General features: G+C 41.2%; 1 long non-coding RNA gene across 1 annotated transcript in view; it reads left to right on the top strand.

Annotated features, from left to right (window-relative positions):
* Nucleotides 1-1,814: 1,814 nt before the first annotated feature.
* The window catches only part of LOC310714030, a 61,047-nt gene continuing 41,158 nt past the window's right edge, over nt 1,815-21,703 (top strand). Inside the window, exon 1 of the long non-coding RNA XR_014529535.1 lies at nt 1,815-1,928. This is a non-coding gene — a long non-coding RNA (uncharacterized lncRNA). The remainder of the gene's footprint in view (nt 1,929-21,703) is intronic.

The following is a 21,703-nucleotide window of genomic DNA, read 5'->3' on the forward strand; positions in this document are numbered from 1 at the left end:
CTATAGAAATATTCACCTAAATCCCATTTCCCAAGAACAGTCCAAACGTCTTGCTGCAGGCAATGAAAAACATGGAATGTTTTGAAGCATGAACTATTCATCTACCTAATGAAACAAACAGGAAAGAACTGAGCCTAGCAATAATGAATCTGTCATTATCCAGTTTCTAATTTTTCTAGTCTTAAGATCAGTGGCGTAGTGTGGGGGGTGCAGGGGGGGCCCGGCCGCACCGGGCGCAACATCTGGGGGTTAGGCTTAGGGGGCGCAAATTACTTGCCTTGCCCCGGGTGCTGACAACCCACGCTACGCCACTGCTTAAGATCAGATCTCCCATTTCAGTTCACTTTTTTTAAAAGTCCTCACAAAAATTGCTCAACATTTTAGTTATAGGTAGGTAGCCGTGTTGGTCTGCCGTAATCGAAACAAAATAAAAAAATTCCTTCCAGTAGCACCTTAGGTATGAGCTCATACCAATAACAAACTTAGTTGGTCTCTAAGGTGCTACTGGAAGGATTTTTTTTAAAATTTTGTTTCAACATTTTAGTTCACATTTCTCTAAATTTTCTTGCATGCGTTTTTGCCTAACACAAGGCATTTTTGTGCCTCATTTTCACAAATATGTTCCTTTTTGCATACATCTTTCCACTATACATATTTTTGCATTTTTGTTGTTTTTGGAGAATTGCATCAGAAAATTGGGGAAATTTGTGCAAATTTCAAAGGACAACTATTTCACTTGTCTATTGTTTTAGGAAGTGCGAAGTAGCTAGATTTATATTAAAACGTGAAGTAAATTGAATTTCTCCCTCATCCATAGTCTTGAGAGGGACATTTGAAATCAATGCAAGAAAGAGAACAGCTTGATTGCTACAAGTAGCCAAAGTTTGTGTGTGTGTGTGTGTGTGTGTGTGAGAGAGAGAGAGAGAGAGAGAGAGAGAGAGAGCGCAATTTGATGACAGGCTGGTTATCATAATAATAAGGGTTAGAAAGTTTTTGCCTGATTTTACTTATTTATTTAAAATATGTATTTACCACTTTTGAGGGTATGCTCTTTCAAGGTAGCTTTTAATTAAAATAGAGCAGTACTGTACAATTACACACACACACTCATAGCTAAAAGACGAAAAGATCAGCAACTTGCAAAACAGGAAAGCATTCCAAAATTACTAAAATTTGATCAAAGCCATCAGCAAAAGCAGACCAGTAATAATTTTGGGAAACCCTTTAGGGGAAAGACCATGTTAAAAAAGGTGAGTCTTCAGATCTTTCCAAAAGATCTGCAATGTTATGCTCTGGTGCTCTGGCAGAGTCCAAGAGGCAATGAATTCCAAAGCCACTTGGCAGATGCACAAAATTGTGCATCTCAATATTTGTAGTTGGAAAAGCAAAATAGAAATATTATATCAAATAAAAAATGCTCTCTGCTTTCAACTTGCCAGTTTGAATGGTCCTGAAAGGAATGGAAGATGTGCACAGCAGAATTAGGCTCTTGTGCTGCGTTCCTCAAAATTTAGTGGCACTTGCACTGTATGGGAAAAACAACCAGAAGAATAATTGTATATCAAGGAGGCAGTGATTCTAACATGGTTACCCTTCTTGCCTCTGTTCCTTCCCCCTCCCTGGCAGCTGTTAAGTTTCTGAAGGTGTGAGAACCTTCTCTCCTACCTAATCAGCTGGGAGAAAGTGAAGCCCCACACACAGCTGCCTTAATCAGTCTGAGAGATTAGTGCTGGGAACCTTCTTTAATGTTGGAAATTGTTGTTGGAGGGTGGGGCATTGAAAGGAGGTGGTTATCTATAAAATCAAATGGTTTGGAGAGGGTGATTTAGAAGCTCCTGCACAGACTGATCGGCTGCAGGGCCGTGCAATCTAGGCTACCTGGGGGAGTCACTTTGCCACTTCTTCAGGGCTCCCAAGTGCATGTCCTGGTATGTATATATATTGCTTGCTATTTAGGAATAAAACCTTCTCAGTCATGTTTCATATTGCTTCTGAATCCTTAACAAAAGAACCACCTTGCATTTGGTAAGACATGCCCATGTGACTCTTCCATTTGATTGTTTCCTATAAACATAATTTAACAAATTGACCCCTAGACTATGCTTCATTTTTATTCATTCATTCATATAAAATATATTTGATAATATTTTTTCTGACAGGTAGTAGCAAATCTGTAAATATATGTCTGCCACCACTGATAAAAATGCTTTTAAAATTCTTTCCAGAACATGAGGAAAGGCAAGTGCGAAGCAGGATATCCTTAGCATAACACTCATTCTAACGGATATGGAAAGAGCCTTTGTTTATAATGGTTAAAAACACCAGTTTATGTTAGCTGGGGAAACAATGGTATCACAGAAAGCTACTGATTGTGAAGTATTTCTTTTATTGACATAATTAAGTTCAGTGCTCTTCACTTTGAATCACAGAAGTGATTTGTGGAACACACATACATAGGCTAACATACATAGGCAAAGTAAAACTAGCCCAGTTCAGACGTAACTGGAAACCATGGCTTCCTCTATGTGAATGAGCTACTGTGAGCCTTGGGCTTGCATCGTCATCCCCTCCCTCTCCTCTTTCGTGATCAGAAGTGTCTGCTTTTGTTTTTAAGTACTGTATTTTTTGCCCTATAGGACGCACTTTTCCCCCTCCAAAAATGAAGGGGAAATGTGTGTGCGTCCTATGGGGCGAATGCAGGCTTTCGCTGAAGCCTGGAGAGCGAGAGGGGTCGGTGCGCACCGACCCCTCACGCTCTCCAGGCTTCACACACCTCTTCGCAAGCAGCGGGAGCCCAGCACTGGGCTCCCGCTGCTTGCGGAGAGTTGCCTGCATGCTGAAGCCTGCGCGCGCTGAGCTCAGCGCGTCCAGGCTTCGCGGACCTCTCTGCAAGCAGCGGGAGCGTTCCCACTGCTTGCGGAGAGCTGCCTGTTTGGGGGCTGGGGTCGGGGGAAGCTCGAGCTTCCCCCGCCCCAGCCCCACGCCTGGGGGGGAAAAATAATTTATTCCCCTTTATTTCCCCCCCAAAAACTAGGTGTGCCTTATGGGACGGTGCGTCCTATAGGGCGAAAAATACGGTAACCACCATTCCCTCAGGTGTCTCATCTTAAGACTGGGCAACAAACTACTGTCTGTTCTACTAATGCAGCATTTGTACTTCCATCTACTTAAGAGCAAGCCCCATTAAACACAATGCGATTTTTTTCTGAGTAAACATGCATAAAATCAAGCAGGCTAGCCTATTTTCCCATATACTGTACTGTTGTTCATGAGTCGAGTCGTTTGCAAAGTAATCCTCTGCCTTCATACATTGCTGACTTAGATGCTCATTGTGGATCTTTACACTCTTCCTTGTTATACAAATGATACAGATATGTTCCCATCTGATTTCCTTACTTGTGTTTTTGGAGGCAGATAAAAAAGTGTGATCTTTGAGAAAGAAGGAGGAGGAGAAATGTTTGTTTGTAGCTGTCTATTTTCCTTGGCTTGGCAGTGACAGGGAGAAGCTGTTAACATTATTTTGACTACGTTGTGCCGAGAAACCATTTGGCAAAAAGCCTCAGAAATGGGAAAAGAGTTTTCCAGCACTTTCATGCACTTTATTCTGCAGTGGAGCTTGCCTTGCCAGCTTTTTAAAAAAGAGGAGGAGGAGAGATTATTGAGTACTTCAAAGTCAGGAAATGATAGCTTTACAGTTGCTCATGCAATCTTAATTTAGCTCGCTTTCTGGTCTCTCCTGCGCAGCAACCTGCTGGTTGTCGACAGGAATGAAGTGCTCTGTAAGCAAGAGTTAATCTTCAAAATCAATCAGCATAAAGGAAAACTGAACCAGCTGGAAAGAGCAGCACAGTAACCAAGTGATACTGTCCTGCAATTTTCTCATTTGCTAGACATGGCAAATAGTTAAGAAGGCAGTAACCATCTCCTTTCCTCATCCCTCTTTTGCCAGCACCCCAGTTATTGAAAGTCATCAAGGGAAGAGAGACAATCTTGGAACACTGCTCTAAAAGAATAGTATTTCTACTTCTGTGTAGAACTTGTTTGCTTTTCAATTTCCCTTTCAGCTTTAACCATTCAATTATATATGAAACAATCAAATACATTAATTTTGTTGCAAACAAGGTGCATGATAGGGTTGCCATACGTCCGGAATTTCTCGAACATATCCAGAATACTGCAGTCAGCAGCAGTGTCCAGGCGGAAATGGGAAAATCCGAACATATGACGGCCCATGTCAGCAGTGTCATTTTTGCCAGTGTTCCATAAAAATATCACAAAAGTGGCAAAGCTCAACAACTTTTCTGATCGGATTTTTGCTGTGGCAACCCTAATTTACTAGCACACACATAACATACGTCATTAAATAAAATGAGTCAATCCAAACCCCTGTTAAATGTGCACTCAAAACCAGTATGAGAGTGTCAGTAACAAATGTTAGCCCTTTATGAAAACATTTTCCCCCTTCAAAGGTGTTCCATTTTATGTGTACAAACTGTGGAACTTAAGCATTTACAAGTCTTCATATTATTATTACATTTGAATCTGGGTGAAAGTAGTGAAGTGATCTGTTACAAGGTTTCAGTTCTCTTTATGTGTGAGTGTAAAGAGTGAAATGCAAATTTTCTTCCATTTTTTAATCGACCTTTTCACTATGCTGTGACCAAGACCTGCTGGTTGGCTGCAGGGTCCACTACACTGGCACCACAATGCCAGTCATTCCTAGTTATCAGCAAACAACCAGAGAAAAGGCAGTAAGGCAAGGTTTAATACAGGCATAGGCAAACTCGGAGTTGTAGTTTTGGGACTACAACTCTCATCATCTCTAGCTAACAGGACCAGTGGTCAGGGATGATGGGAGTTGTAGTCCCAAAACATCCGGAGGGCTAAGTTTGCCTATGCCTGGTTTAATAGGTTCCCTTGAGCTATGGTTACCTAATTTTTTTCAATGAATCCGGGGACACTTTTTTACTTTTTTTAAAGCTGAATAGCAACAGGGGGTCAGTAGTAGTGAGGCCCAAGCACATTTTCTTTATTTCATTTGTATTTATGCTGGGGGGAAAAATCATTTTGTCAAGTTAAGTGGTTAAGGCATTCTGACAAAAACATAACAAAACAGAATGTTTTAAGAAAAATCAAGATGCCAGTTTCATAAAAAGTACTGCCTACCCCCTCCCACTCAGCCGCCCTACAGCTGGGGGGGAGGCAGTGGGATCGGTAGAGGCTCAGAAGTCGCGGGTGAGTGGCCGTTGCCCAGGAGGGGAGCAAGGCACGTGGTTTCTCTGCCGGGCAAGGTGCAAAGCCCTTCTTTTGCACTCTTCGACACACCTCTGCCTGCGCAAAAATTATCTTCCCACCCCTCCAGCTGCATATTACTCCAGGAGAGCAGGGTGTGTGGACCAGGTGAATCTGTCCTGCCGGGCATCCCCGGTTCCCCTTTGGGTAGTAGCAGCGGCAACAGCAGTCAGCAGCCCGGAGCAAGCCTAGTAGTACAGTTAGCTCTGGCTGGCTTCAGGAGCTGCTCGCTGTCGTGGCGCCCACAATTTTTCCTTGCAGGAAGTCCCCATATGGTGTGTTTGCGCAACTGTGCCTTGAGTGGTGCAACTTCCACAGCAAGCAACTTGGGCTCACTTTGCACCCTTCCAGTTGGATGAAAAATAGGTCCATGGCTGAAATAGCAAACTCAACTGGTTAGTGACCTAAGTAAATAAATACTGTTCGGCAAACATAAGGCTATGTGTCGCCTTAAGAGTACTGGCTAAGACCCAGGGCCAATGATGGGGCAGAAGGGCAAATTCGCCCGAAGCCTCAAGCTCAAAGGAAGCCTCAAATACAGACAATTTCTTCCTTTAGTTTTGTTAAATCAGGTCTATTTACATACTGTCTCAACTTAGGGCTCCAATTTAAGCAAATGAGACACTTGATTTGGAAAAGGCAATAATTAGTGCATGTGCACAAAAGAAGGCTAGAAAATCATTAAAACACACACACACACAAAACAGTATGTCTCATGTTCTTTGGGACACCAGGGAGGCCTTTGGGGGTGCGTGTGTGCCAGTAGATACCACATTGATAACCTCTGTTACAGCCAATGACAGTAAGCATAATGCCAATAAAAAGAACAACTAGGATATGGGGAGGACAGCAGAAGGTCTCTATTGTACGCATACAGCCTTGTTTTGCACAGTGTCCCACAGAGTGAAGCTCTGAGTCAAAGTGCTCAGGGACATATTCAGAACGATGGCAAGGCTAAGCGCCTTGGTAACAGACCCTGAAGTCTTCTGGCATTCATATATAGAAGCTACACATGGAGAAGAGGGAAGCAAGACTGTGCCAATAGCCATACACAATCTTTATAAGCATGATCCTACTGACCCCTTCTTCTCTTGTAGCTTTTATGTAAGAGGATGCCTTAATAACATTTTAATTGATGCTGAGAGTAATAAGGTGGTAACAAGTTGACTTTACTTCGGGGAAAGCAGGCAGTCAGGTAGGTAACATTCACCTTCCTTCTGTGTTAGTCCTCACCTAAAAGATCCTGTAATTTAGCCTTTTGGAGCAAGCCTGGTGGTGGAGCAGATTTAGCCCTCTGGTGACAGCTTCCTTGTATGTCACTTCCTAATTCGGGCAGCCTATTCTGGTGAATTTCAAGAACCATATTCAGTTGACTGGAGAAGATGATTTTTTTTTTTTTAAAAAAAGATTATTGTTTAAGAGACATTTTTCACCTGAGAAAGGGGTTGAGAAAAATATGTTAGCTGCTCTTGAAATCTCAACCACAACATCTCATCGCACCATGAAAGCACTCTTGTTTCTTCCCTCCACTCCTCCTGAACTTCAAACACTCCAGTAATCCCTTTGACCTCCAAAGGTCAATGACATATAAAAGTATCTTTCTTTTGGTGTAAGATCACATTAATTATCCTTCCATAGCCTCTCTATTCTACACATATGCTTTAAATCCTCCAGTGATATATAAAGATGAATATTTTTCCTAGAATTATCTGGAAAGCCCTTTCAGTGTAATAAATGTTGCATGGGTAAAACTGAGCCATTAATTTCCAATGTACGTATTTCAAAGCTATAATACCACAACAGTTGAATTTGATATTAATGCTACACAAATCATGAAAGTACATCAGCCATGAGTTTTTACACCAACTGATGTCAAAGCTAATACATACATTTCTAGATACAGTACAAAATATTTAAAAAAAATGTATTTGAGATTCTGGCTTTATTTTCAGTGACACTAGTGTTTGCAGAACTTGCTTCTAAATAAGGATCAAGAACAGTTTCATTTATATATGTATGACCAATAGAGATGGCCAATAACTTTTCTTTAAGACTAGAAAATATCATGGCAGAGGTCAGAAATGTCAAGGGCTCCTTTATATGCAAGCTGAAGTAGGAATTTTGACAGGTGCAGCTTGACTGAAATTTCATTTATATGCTGGTAGATCATCTTGTGATTTCATCTCTTGCTCTCCTTAATTTAACTGTGGGAAAGAAGTTTACTTGGGGGAAAATATCATATCACATAAAGGCAGTGAAGAAAATAAAAGTATTCAGTTGATTCAATACATGATTTAAGGAATAACTGAAGTAAAATTATATGTCCATTGTATAATATTTTGGAGTTATACATCAGGTTCAAAAGACAGAAACAGTTGGAAGTTAGGATGAGTGGCATTATTACTTTTTATGAGATGTTCCTTCAGCAAGATGGTCTAGCTACGGTAATTTAAATAAAATGCTACCCGGTGTTTTTAGTTAAGCATGTGATTCTGCTAAACAACTTACATTCTACAAGTACTGTATCACAGAACCTGTAATGATAGTAAGCATGAGACTAGGCAGACAGCATTTTTTCTTCCTTGGCAGGCAAAAAAAACGTGAGCAGCCAGATCAAAGCACAGCTCTGTGCAAAACATCAACACCTTTGCAAATGAATATGAAAGGACTTTTGCTAAAATACAAATCCAAGATTATGCAAGCAACCTCCCATTCATTTGCAAGCAAGATAAGGAGGAGATGCCTAGATTAAAATGTACAAAGGGGTTTTTATGTTCACCTATTTGTAATCTGAAGTCCATAGAGATTTGGAGTTTTCAGTTACCAATACTGAGAAATAAAATGCTTATTAAGATTTTTCCATTAAGAGAGATATTCAACCTTCTCTTTAATTTTCTGCATCACATTTAATGTCCTAAAGTTAGACCTGTCCTTTGTTGGATCTCCTGAACCATCATAATTTTTTAAAAGAAAAAGTGGCATTAAAACCATTTTTGAAAAAATGTGAAACTGTAATACAAATTATTTTCTATCCAGTCAGCTACTAACATGACAAAGCTATGGCCATCATATAGCTTCTTAAATTCTTGTTACTGACTTTGGCTGCAATTCTCAAACCTTGCTTTGAATTAAACTACTTTGGAAGCTATTGTGTGAGAATTGTGCCCTCAAAATATCATGTTGCATTCCAAGCCCCATTCTTTTCACTAACAAAATATAGGGTGGTTGTTTGTGCATTTTGTAAAAAGCCATTATAGAATTTCTCTAATAGGATTTGCACGTTTTGTATGACTTCAGAGAAAATGTTGCCATTTCCTTTAGAGAAAATGATGCTTGAAAGGATGCTGGAGGAAGCTTAAAATGAAAATTAGGGGTTCAGTCTGAATGTGATCTCTTCTTTTTTTCCTTCAAAAAAGAAACCTCATTCTTAGTGTATTGCAACAGTGGTACAACGGGATCACTGGATGCATAGTTTTAATTTTCAGATTAAAAGAACACAATACTAGCTCAATGGGCCCACCCCATTTCCTGTTAATCCTTTGCCACACAGATCTATTGTCCCACTTGAACACACTACAAATGAGGAATAAGCCCTCTCCCTTGAGCTACTTTATTTAAACAGGCTGAGGTGGGGGGGGGGGAGAGATTCCATAGCAACCCTACAATAGCTTTTTACTTAGCCTGGACTTGTAGTGCTAGTGACTGCAACAGATCTGTATAGTTCAAATATTACAATGGATATGAAGAAAAGAGCAGCTGAAACATTGGATGCAGACTATAACACGATTAGCAGCACACAACTAATCAACATCACACCTGTCCTGTATCCCTTCCAGTAAGAACTAAGGATGTACATACCTCTGAAAGAGGACAGATAATGGCACTTGATATTTGCCCGATAGCACAGAAATAAGATTGATATGCACCAGCACTTGAAGTGCACAGACCATGGAAATTATTTACTTCTAGCAGGTCCCACAACACGAAATAGTGTTCTCATGGTGCATGGTAAAGCCAAGTATCATAACTGAGCTATGACAGCACAACAAAAATGAACCTGGAGAATATTAAATGAACAGCCCTCCAGTTGTTGTTCAGAGATTCCCCAACATCAATTTTTAACACAAGGTGGTGATTTAGATCTAATGTAGCTGTAGTGGCTAAATGATGGAGCTGTAAACTAGGAGGCTGTTGGTTCAAAGCTTGCTCACCAACACAAATTCACTTTTTGGTCCTAGAGGAGCCACTCTTCACCAGCCTCAGTTTCCCTTATGGGTGATACTACTCAAGCCACATCAAAGGGTTGTTGTAAGGTTACTGTGGTTGTATGCATATAGATTCTTTCACACTTCAAGCACGGTGGACCAGTGGCCACAAGGCAACACAAGCCTGCTGTCCACTGTATAAACATTCAGTGGAATGTAGGACATAGTAAGTTGCCTCAGACCATTGGTCCAATTAGTGCAAGAGTGTATGCACTGAATAGCAGCAGCAAGTTTCCAGGGTTTCAGAATGGCATCCCTCCTAGCTCCTTCTCAGAGGTGCTAGAAAATGAGCCTGACTCTTCCTGTATGCAAAGCCGATACTGTTCTACTTAGCTACAGCACCCTCCTGAACTTTATGAAGGGGGCTGATGTACACCATAATATCAGAGTAGACAACAATATTTTTAGTGCAAAAGGAAGAATTATTCAAGAAGATTTAGCTGAACTTAGATCCCCTTCAGATCAATAGCTAACTTTTCACATTGATTCCAATAGGACCTAAGTACTACTAAGTTTTTTGGGATGTGGATATGTGAAACAATGTTATGAATATATTGTAACAGTGCAGTTTTGTTTTTTGAATTCTGTATTAAATTCTTGTGCCTAGGGAAATGACTGGAGATTGGTTTTAAAAAAGAGTACTGATTCTTTCTTGGATGAATCAGCAGATTGCCTTAAGGAGAGTTCATGCGTCTATAACTTATTATTAAGATGTAATTCCAAAACAGCTGAAATGTCCTAGTGTGGTGTTGAGTGAAGAGGAAATGTGAGGACCAGACATGGATTTTGGTGTTTAAATAGTCGCCCAATAATATTGTCATTTATTATCTAGCTTATTTGGAATATATTTACATATATATACACCATGTCCTAAAAGAATTACTGCCTCTATAAAAACTGTTTTACATATTCAGATATCTTTAGTCTAGATTTCCTTCTTATGAACTAGCAAGCCTTTGCTTAAACCAAATCTATACCATTAAGGACCTCGGAGGTAGCCTGCCATTCAGTTGCCATTCTTGCAAACCTCTGGCATATGAAAGAAGGAGTTGTTGAGAAATTGTGGTTCCGTGTAGACATCAAAGACTTCAGTTTTTTGCCATTATCAGTTTGGCTTTGAAGCAGCCCTCAAGTCCATTGTTCTCAAGCGGAAAGTCCAAACCCAAAGTTTAAACATTAAGTGGAAGGAAATACAACTGACATAGCCTTCAAACTTCAAGAAACCTGAGAGACTAATGACATGTTACACTTGAACACAGTACCCTGGTGCCCCCTTTTAAAAGCAGAAAAGCTTCAGGGAGGGGAAATGAAACTGGCAAGGGAGGAAGGTGGTATTTTACCCTTTTCTCACTTCATGTTTTCCCCATACCAAATTATCCCCAAGTGACTTTTTCAAATTTATTTTTTCCCTAGCTGAAGATGTATTTAGATGTTTTCAATCAAATAATTTATTTATTTTATTACATATTTTAATATGGAACTATTCAATGAAGACTCAAACTATGCAAGCAAAGTAAACCTTTGAGCTTTTACTGCGTGTGAGGAAAAAGCTAGTACAGTGGTACCCCGGTTTAAGAATAGTCCTGTTTATGAACGATTTGGTTTACAAGCTCCGCAAAACTGGAAGTAGTGTCCCGGTTTGCAAACTTTACCTCGGTCTAAGAATGGAATCCGAATGGTGGAAGGGTACCGGTGGTGAGAGGCCTCATTAGGGAAAGTGTGCCTTGGTTTAAGAACGGTTTGGCTTAAGAACGGACTTCCAGAATGGATTAAGTTCATAAACCGAGGTAACACTGTAGACTGGCTGCTTGCTCTGACCAGTATAGTGGTACCTTGGGTTTCATACGCTTCAGGTTACACACTCCGCTAACCCAGAAATAGTGCTTCAGGTTAAGAACTTTGCTTCAAGATAAGAACAGAAATCGTGCTCCGGCGGTGCAGCAGCAGGAGGCCCCATTAGCTAAAGTGGTGCTTTAGGTTAAGAACAGTTTCAGGTTAAGAACGGACCTCCAGAATGAATTAAGTACTTAACCCGAGGTACCACTGTAATTAGCCAGGATGGGCTGCTGGTGGGCCTTACAAGTGGATGCAAGTCTCCAGGCACTGCCTGATAGCTCATAAACCTCAGAGGGAGGCATGGTAAGGTGGCAGAAGAGAGAAGGCAGAGGTTGTCTTGGGTGGGTGAGCAGGAGAGGAGGGCAGAAAAGAGAAAATAGTTGGTGGAGAGTGTTAGGCTCCTACCAACAACACCTCATGATGGTGGTCTGGTGGGAAGATAGACTAGGGAGTGTAGCCTGCTCCTGAATGGAGCAAGGAACAATGGGGCTAGTTCTAATCTATGATACTGTAGCTCAGTGTACTTGGTTTGACTTGAAGCAAGGGTTTTATTTCCCCACCACACACACTTCCCAATTGGTGGGCTCTAGAAGAAGTGGGGTGTGGCATGTGGGAAAGAGGGACCCTGGGCCACTAGGATCCCATGGGGTCCTATTCTCTAACTGTATCAGAATGGTGGGAAACACTTGGAAATCCTGTGAGGGGGACATAGGAAGCTTCCTCAAATCAGGGCATTGGGAAAACCGATGTGTTTTTTTTACCTTATAGCATCAGAGCTTTCACACAGCAGTGTACTGATCTGGCTGTGATCTAACTCTGCTGTACCATTTAGTCCTGAATTAAATCAGTTTGGTTGGTTGATTATTCATTTGGATCCTGGTTCTACTTTGAGCTGCTCGGACATGTCTTTCTTGCCCCAAGTAATATGGTTATGCCTTCCCATTCTGGAGCAGCAGGGGGGACGGGGACGGGACCAAACAATCCTGAATTAAGGGCCTTCCTCAGCTGCTGTGCACATCTGGTGCATTTTGCACCCACCTACTCAAAAGATTCTAGTTTGCTTCTATACAGTTTACATTATCACATGGGATTAAATTACTTTTCATCCTTGCCTCCCCTTTATCACCATGCTGAGAAGAAAAGTAGCTGCTTTCCCTTTTGAAATGGGCATTCTGTCGTGATGGACAGAAATCAGTGGTTTTATTTTGTGAGTGTAAAACCAACATAGAGTTGGTTAGTCCTGACTCGTATCTTAAAAGCAGATGAGTCTTACCAGTGCTTTGGAAAGGGAGTGCCTAGAAGGCTATTGATGGGAATTTGGGGATTTCCTTAAAAAAGGCTCAACAATTTTCGAGGTTTTTACTTTTTGAAATATGGCAAGCCTAGACTAGATGGGCCATTGGCCTGACTCAGCTGGCTCCTCTTATATGTTATGTAAGATGCATCTCCTTCAATTCTGTTTTTGCACAACAGTTCTCTTCCCTCTGCTTGGCACCTTAGCAAACAAGTTGGATAAGGGAGTGGTCCTGAATAAGCCAGACATACCTGCACCTGTTGTGTAGTCTGCAAAGGCAGCACCCTGTCTTCATTGGTCCTAAAGACCACCTATCAGCTATGTGGACTTGTGGACCCATTTGCCCTGTGGGCATCAAGTAAGCGCCATTAGTTAATCTAAGAGGCTTTGAATAAGAGGTGATGAGAGCAGCTCGCATGCTTTTACAGAATGCCCACAATAATATTCCAGTAATAGTAATGAATGTGGGTGAAATATTTAAGTACATGCCCTAATTCCTATTTGTTCCTCCCACTTTCATCATCAGAGTCCTCTGTCTTGATTCTGCAGAACCAAATGCTGATGAATAAACTTGTGGGATTCAGTGAAACTTCAAAAATAAAATAATATAGGGTGTTGTTGTTTTCTACCCGCATGTACAAACGTCTACAAAATCCAAATCTTTGTGGTGACCAAATTCACTTTGGTCTTAACTATTCCCTAATTCACCTGCTTTCTTTATGCTCCCTTTTTAGTAATAAATTACAGTTTATGTTCTGTGAGAGATTAGTTTTGCATTCCCAGCTCAGTACACTTTTATTGACTTAAGGCTACATGTTTAAAAGGAACACGTGTTCCTTCTGCTTTGTTTTTTGGTACATATCAGCTCAGATGAAGCATCTGGTTTTCAATGAAGCCCTTCTTCATACACAGTTTTCCAGCTGTGTGGACTAAGGCCCAAGAACGTCAAGTATGTAGCCTAAAACCATACAATGAACCGGTAGTTCATTTTGAGATTAGAATCCTGACCTGCTTGGCTTTGAATAGTTTCTGTCTGCTTAAATATTGGAATCACTTTTAGAACGATAGGTTTTATTTGTATTATGGCTTATAGCAGGTGGGCATTCCAAGCCAGCTTTTTTGTTTCTTTGTTTTAGGCTTCGTTGAGATTCATACTTGCACAGCCAAACCTCATAGGTCTTCAATAAGCATAGCTAGTTACTTTGAGAGAGTTTCCCTGATGATAAATCAGTTTTACAGATCCTGTTTTTACATTCTGTAATAGATTGCTCTCACTACATTTCCACGGTCCCTGGGGAGACAGAAAGGGTGAGTGGCAGCAGCAGTTGTGTGATCGTCTCTTTTGGTGGCAGGGAACAACTTTTTTAGTCTTCTCCTAAAACCTGCTCTGTCAGTGCTTAGAAACAAGCATATTAATAGTTGCAGTCACTGAGTGATAAATATGGCCATGTGTGCACATTATTACTCTGAGAGCGTGATGCTGAAAGAAAAGACTCCTTATAAAGAATAATCGGGACACCATGAGTAACACTGAAAAGGGCTACCTATGTGGATCATTGTCATCAGACTGAGAGTCCCTATGCCTCCACCAGTGGTCCCACACAGTATCACACATGCTATAGAGCCTCTGAGTATGTTGATATATGCTTTTAAGCTTTATGGTTGAGTTAGAGATTTATTTATTTTTTGTTACTTATAACAGTTACAGTATTTTAAACCTATCTTCACCTCTATAGATAAAGGTAAAGGGACCCCTGACCATTAGGTCCAGTCGTGACCGACTCTGGGGTTGCAGCGCTCATCTCGCCTTACTGGCTGAGGGAGCTGGCGTTTGTCCACAGACAGCTTCTGGGTCATGTGGCCAGCATGACTAAGCCACTTCTGGTGATCCAGAGCAGCGCACGGAAACACTGTTTACCTTCCTGCCTATTTATCTACTTGCACTTTGAAATGCTTTCGAACTGCTAGGTTGGCAGGAGCAGGGACCGAGCAACAGGAGCTCACCCCGTCATGGGGATTCGAACCGCTGACCTTCTGATCGGCAAGTCCTAGGCTCTGTGGTTTAACCCACAGCGCCACCCGCGTCCCTCTATAACAAAGTGGCTAACAATTATCGTACCCCCCCCAACAATAGACTGAAGATTGAAAAGTACAGTAAATCTTAAGTTACAGGATAATTTGAAGCAGAAGAAAAGGTATGGGCCAGATTCAGCTGACCCAGGGCACCAGCGGAAGTCAGAGCAAGGACTCCCACTAGCACATGGTGACTCCCCCCTCTGCTTCCTTGCATACCCCTCACACCCCAAATCTTCTGGAGGGTCAGGAGAACCCCCTAGAACAGTATATGGAGGAGGATATGGGAGATTGTACCATCAACAAAAGCATTTTTGTTTGTTGCTAGGCAGAACAATTGTATTAGCCCAAAGTTGAATTCTATGCAGTGGCTCTGCTTCCAAAGGCAGCATCTAAAAATACCTGCTGGAAAAACATTCCTGTGGTATTTGGATAAAATGCTTACTGGCCTCCTGTCTGTCATCCTAAGCACACTTAGGCCCACTTCTCATGAAGCAGCCACCATGTAAAGGCCCATTGAGATTGCATCCACAGATCTGTGGGCAGCAACTTGCTGTGTAGACTGTACCAGTTGTCATGTGTCCTGCTTTAAGGAAGGCAGACCTCTAATCTAAAACAGAAAATGTGTCATCTTGAAGAACTGCCTGGTCCAAGTCTGCTTTAAAGACAGAAAGCCAAAACAAAGAACTACATCAGCCTTGAAGAAGGGAGAGCATGGCCTAGGCTGGACTTTTCTGTAGGTGCTGGAAGTTAAGGAAGTTGTCTGCTGTGTCCATAACAACTGTTCCATTGCAAAAAATATATATTTTGGAACTTTTAAATAAACTTACTTTTAAATAAACCAGTACAAGGTATGATTTTTCAAAAAGGAAGGACTTGTGCAAAACCCAAAATTGCTGTGTGCACCAGTCTTAGGTGCTTGGTAGCCATGATCCCCTTTCGCATGTGGCAATTAAAACCCCAATGGGGGGCGTCATGAAGTAACACTCCCCACGGGGCTCTTTCAGATCAGGAAGCACAGGCAGATGGTTAGGCTGCAGAGTGTTGAACAAAGGTTTAATGGAAAAAAATACATAAATAAGCACATCCAACAAAACTATGAAGAAATGCTTAAGTGTTCTGTAAATGAGACAGAAAAAATGGAAGCCTCTTTTTGCAGGTGAATAAATTGGAGGACAGATTTCAGCACAGCACTAGCTGAAACAGTTAACCCCAGTTGTTTTGTTCAACCTGGTCTATGTTCAGTCTGCTCATCTAGGATTAAATCCCAGATATACATGTTTTTCTTTTTCCAGATCTGGCGTAACCAATTATGTATTCGGGAGCATCATTATCTGTATTTAGCCCAGAAAGTGCTTGCTAGGAAAGTTGCTTTAATGTCTTTAGCGCCTGACTGCATGTGATTCACACTTAAACAGCTTAAGCTGCACCAGTCTTTATTATTTTCTCACCTGAACTTTCTTTAAAAACAAAATTTGTTTTCATATTGGGCACTGGGCAATGCTAAACTTGTAGAAATGTAGGCTTGTTGATTCAGGCAAATGAGCTATATCCATTTGTGTTTTAAGGCTCAGCCTTCCTAGACCAAATTGCACTCCGAACAAGGTGCTTTTTGGCATCATCCTCCATTTGTTCCACTTTTGAATACCCTATTTTTCCTTGCGTTTGTAGCCCATTTCATGACATGTGCATGATTTACCCCTGTCGTGTAAGATGATACATTTGCATGCTATGAATTGTAAATCTGCATTTATTAATGGTATTTATTAATGGCATGTGAACTGTTTGTGCTATTTGTTTCAGCTGTTAAGTGGTTAGTTGAATAGATAGCCCTCCACAAGCCTGGTACCCCACAGGCCTGATACGCCAGACACTTGCCTGCTCCTAAATACAGTCCTGGATTGTGCTAAACCTAAGCAAAACAGTATTCAAAGTCATCATGCAACCATAATAGAAATAGACCCTACCACCCCAAAAAACACCCAGCACAAATGGCTATTTTTTATCATTTTCTTTGTTCTAGTTTTCTAGGTTCCTCGTTTTCTTACCAGATTCAGACTATGTCTATATGCGCCAGAACTGTAGAGAGGCTATAAGCTGCTGCTGCTCTTCTTATGACAAGTCTTATGGCCCTCTTCCTTTACTGTCACTCTGTGCACTTGTATGCAACATTTTAAAAAATGGTTCAAAATAACAGCAAAGCAATCACCTTACCCTGCCAGAAGGGTATCCCCATTCATGCCTTAGGGATGGGTGTGGGTGTACCTCTTTAAGAGGCTTGTTATGTTTTGGAGATAAACCCTCTCAGAGTTTTATGTAGGAGGGTGGAACCAGAGGCACCCTGCAGATGTGTGTATGGAAGCTAGCACAGAATAGGGTACATCACAGTGGGGACTGGATATTGCACTGCTGGTACTAGATAGGGACTTGCAGGAATATTGTGGGGGGAGGGAATCATGTGATAGGGATGTAATTTCTATCATGTGGGAAGCCCTAATAATAACCTAAACATTACATACATGGGATGAGCGTCTGATAAGTAGCCAGGTTTCTTTCATAGTACTGGTAATAATTTGGGCTGAGGGCCTGGTTTCTCTTATTGTGTCACGTGAATTAGTTAATTTAATTAACTAAATTGAAAATGAAAGGGTAATCTGATACAGAAAACTTGGGGAGGCCTACTATGACTTTGGTATTTCTTGTAAAGCAAAGTATGGAAAACTTAGAAAACAACCTTTTGATTTCCTTCCTTTTAAAAACAAAAAAATATCATTTGCATTTGGGGGGAAAAGTCTGTAAGACAAAGGATTTTAATTCTTTTTGATCAGAGCTTGAAGAAATAGCAGTGTTCCTTTCCGCTTCTGAAGGAGTCTAAGTATATTGGTAATTTTTTTATTTAAAATATGCAATTATTTTTATAAATGGTAACATTTTGCATTCAGTAAAAACCTGTGGGTTTTCAGACATATGTATCTACTTAGGCCAAGATGACACAAAGTATTGTTCTAGGATGAAAAAAATTAAAAAGGCATCCTTTAGATCTTTTGTCCTTTTATTTCTGAGACTAAATCCCATGGCAGCCATCAAAGCCCAATGTGCTCTTACAACAACAATTTTACCAACCAGAACTATGTAACACATTCAACTTCAAAATGGTCACTCAGTGTGTGTTGACTCTTCTCCCTACCTCACCACAAGAGCGACAATGTGGATGACAGTAACACACACAGCACACAGGAAGGGATGAGTGACAATTTGTGTTAGAGGATGCTCAGTCATTGTGGGGAGCAGTGTTTCAACCTCCCCCAAGTCTGAGAGCAAGTTTGTTTACTGGGGGTGGATGGTGAGATAAACATAGAAACCTGGGCCAATTTTAAAAAGAAAGAGAAATCTATGCTTCTTTATGACAGAGAAGATTTTTGCAAGTTGGTGTAATCTCTCTACTGTCCCTATGGTCACAGTTCCAAGTTCTATCTGAATCACAAAAGGTGCTTGATGTGCTGGACCAATACTTGGAAGCACAAGGGGCTGATAGTGGGCAAATAATTTGAAATGGAATCCTAAAAGAGCAGAGGTGTTACCTGTTTCAAGTTCTCAAGTACGGGAGTTGGGGAAACAGCCTGTTCTGGACACGGTTGTATTCCTCTTAAAGGAGCAGGTCTATAGCCTGGGAATACTATTGGATCCAACATTGTCACTGGTAGCTTAGGAGGCCAAGAGTGCCTATTTCCACCTATGGCTCATTTGTCAGCTACAGCTCTTTCTTGATAGAAATCATTACAGGTGTTGAGAAACTGGGAAAAGAGATTTTCTCCCCTGCCCCCATGCTCATATAGCTAAAACTTGGGAGTAGAACATGGGAATTAGAACTTGGCAGCAGACCAACAAAAAGAAGTACAGTACTTTTCCATGTATAAGACTAGGTTTTCCCCCTTAAAAATAATGTCAAAAATTAGGGGGCGTCTTATACTCTGGGCCATCTCCCCCCATTTTCTTAAATTTGAGTCCCTCAAATAGTTTCCACCTATTTGGTTAGGTGGTAAGGCTGCAATACATCACTTTTCAGTCTAAAAAGGACACAATTGCTTACTGATATTTCACCTGGTTCCTGAACAAAACTGCATTCTATGATGGTATGAAAAATTCTCATAGGAGTTTTGACACTTGCAGAGTTTAGTTGTGAGCTAACCAATAATAACATAGCAGGTTTCAACTTCAGTCTTTTTTCTGGATGGAAAAGTTGGGTACAGCATGAAAGTTTTCATCAGAATATTTCTTTCTTTGCACTCATTCTCAGCTTTACTGTTGCCCCTTGCTATCAGTACCAAAAACAACAGCCGAGACGAGACAAGTTGCAACACAGAGGCAGAAGGGTAGCTAATTTGAAATTAATGGCTAATGTGAAATAAATTAGTAATGAAGGATGTTTCTCAAAGGCACTAAAGTGAGCTAACTCAGTCTTGATACAACTATAGATCCTTAACTCTACTGAATAATTATATTATATTTGGTACGCAGGCTGAGCCCTACCTGCCTGCAGACTGTCTCGCCAGAGTGGTGCATGCTCTAGTTATCTCCTGCATGGACTACTGCAATGCACTCTATGTGGAGCCTTTGAAGGTAACCTGGAAATTATTAAGCCAGAATGTGGCAGCCAGACTGGTGACTGGGAGCGGCTGCTGAGACCACATAACACCGGTCTTGAAAGACCTACATTGGCACCCAGTATGTTTCTGAGCACAATTCAAAGTGTTAGTGCTGAACTTTAAAGCCCTAAACGGCCTCGGTCCAGTAGACCTGAAGGAGTGTCTCCTCCCCCATCGTTCTGCCCGGACACTGAGATCCAGCACCAAGGACCTTCTGGCGGTTCCCTCACTGCGAGAAGCCAAGTTACAGGGAACCAGGCAGAGGGCCTTCTCGGTAGGGGCGCCCACCCTGTGGAACGCCCTTCCATCAGATGTCAAAGAAATAAACAATTATCTGACATTTAGAAGACATCTGAAGGCAGCCCTGTTTAGGGATGTTTTTAATGACTGATGTTTTAATGTATTTTTAATATTTGTTGGAAGCTGCCCATAGTGGCTGGGGAAACCCAGCCAGATGGGTGGGGTATAAATAATAAATTTATTATTATTATTTATTACCACACATCATAAATCTTAACATCTCTATATTTATTAACTAACATTTGTAACTCAAAATGGGTAACAGTCCTTGCCACAAGAATATAAGAGATCTTAATTCCCATGGAGAAATGACTTGACATCATGGGGGGCACCTGCTCCCCCATCAAGTAAAACAATAGAAATACTAGAAATACTTAACTAACTGACCAATCTCATCAGTTCTTCCCTCCACCTAACAAAAGTCCTGCCGGCCAACAAAAATCCTGGCTATGACCATGCTTGACATTATCAAAAGCTGCCAATATGTCCTTGGTTGAGCTAGGATTCATATTAATAATTTATAATTTATGCCCTGCCCATCTGGCACTTTTCCAGCAGTTGATGGATTTTTTGCTTTATTGCACTGAATCTGAAACTATATTTCGGATTTGTACCGATGGTAAAACTTTACTAATCATTTCATTTTCTCCAACTATTTGACATGAAGTATGCAAGATGGCGGGGACGTGGGTGGCACTGTGGGTTAAACCACAGAGCCTAGGATCAGAAGGTCAGTGGTTCAAATCCCCGCGACGGGGTTAGCTCCCGTTGCTCGGTCCCTGCTCCTGCCAACCTAGCAGTTCGAAAGCACATCAAAGTGCAAGTAGATAAATAGGTACTACTCCAGTGGGAAGGTAAACGGCGTTTCTGTGCACTGCTCTGGTTCACCAGAAGCGGCTTAGTCATGCTGGCCACATGACTCGGAAGCTGTATGCCGGCTCCCTCGGCCAATAAAGCGAGATGAGCGCCGCAACCCCAGAGTCGGTCACGACTAGACCTAATGTCAGGGGTCCCTTTACCTTTACCTTTATGCAAGATGGCTATACAACCATTAATGTTTTTACCTTCAAATTATGGATTATTGTGTTGATCTTATGAATTCACCTATGATTATGGATTTCCAAAAGCTAGGGTCATAGCATAAGCCTAAAGTTTAACATGACATTATCCCTAACAAAACAAAGAAGACTTTTGAAGTTAAGGATAGTATTAAAAGGCTACAGTGGCTAGGAAGGGTTACCACTGGAGCCTCTTACAAAAATTGTGAAACATAAAGTGGAAGAGAAATGATATAAAACTACAGACAAAAGACATTTTTAGTTTAATACTGTGAATGAAACTGCATTCCATTCTAGTATGGGGAAAAATGCAATACATCATTCCCAGGTCTGAGATCAACAAATTGAGCAGAATCCAAAAGATCATTACAAACACATTTTAAAAAGCCCTCTCATTTCCAGGATTCAGCTAAAATAACTACTTTTGATTATTTCACTTGCACTAACATGTCACAAGTAACTGATTATGGCAGTTAAGACATACGAAGGAATGCCTTGAATTGAGTCATTTAATAACGATAGTTTTCTCTCCGTGAAATAAATTTCCATTTCCCCCCACAATGCTTTCATACTTGATGCACTCATCTCACATTCCCTGATGTTGCGTAAATACTGAATGTGAGCTAGTTTTCTTCTTCTTCTTCTTCTTCTTCTTCTTCTTCTTCTTCGTCTTCGTCTTCGTCTTCGTCTTCGTCTTCGTCTTCCTCCTCCTCCTCCAGAAATAGAATGTGAAAATACTTAGGACCTGATAAGTATAGGGTACAATATAGTACGTGTAAGCCCTGGTCACACATTGCATAGGCAGCAGCGTCTCATTGCTGGCTCTGCCACTGACATCACGTGCACATTGATAGTTATGCAGAGCTGCTGATGGCTTAAAGAAGATTGGGCTCTGGTAGATGGCTAGCTGCTTTAGTGCAGCAGGATGACACATATGTC

This window comes from Podarcis liolepis, assembly GCF_965112155.1.
Source record: "Podarcis liolepis genome assembly, chromosome: 8".
Taxonomy (NCBI): Eukaryota; Metazoa; Chordata; class Lepidosauria; order Squamata; family Lacertidae; genus Podarcis; species Podarcis liolepis.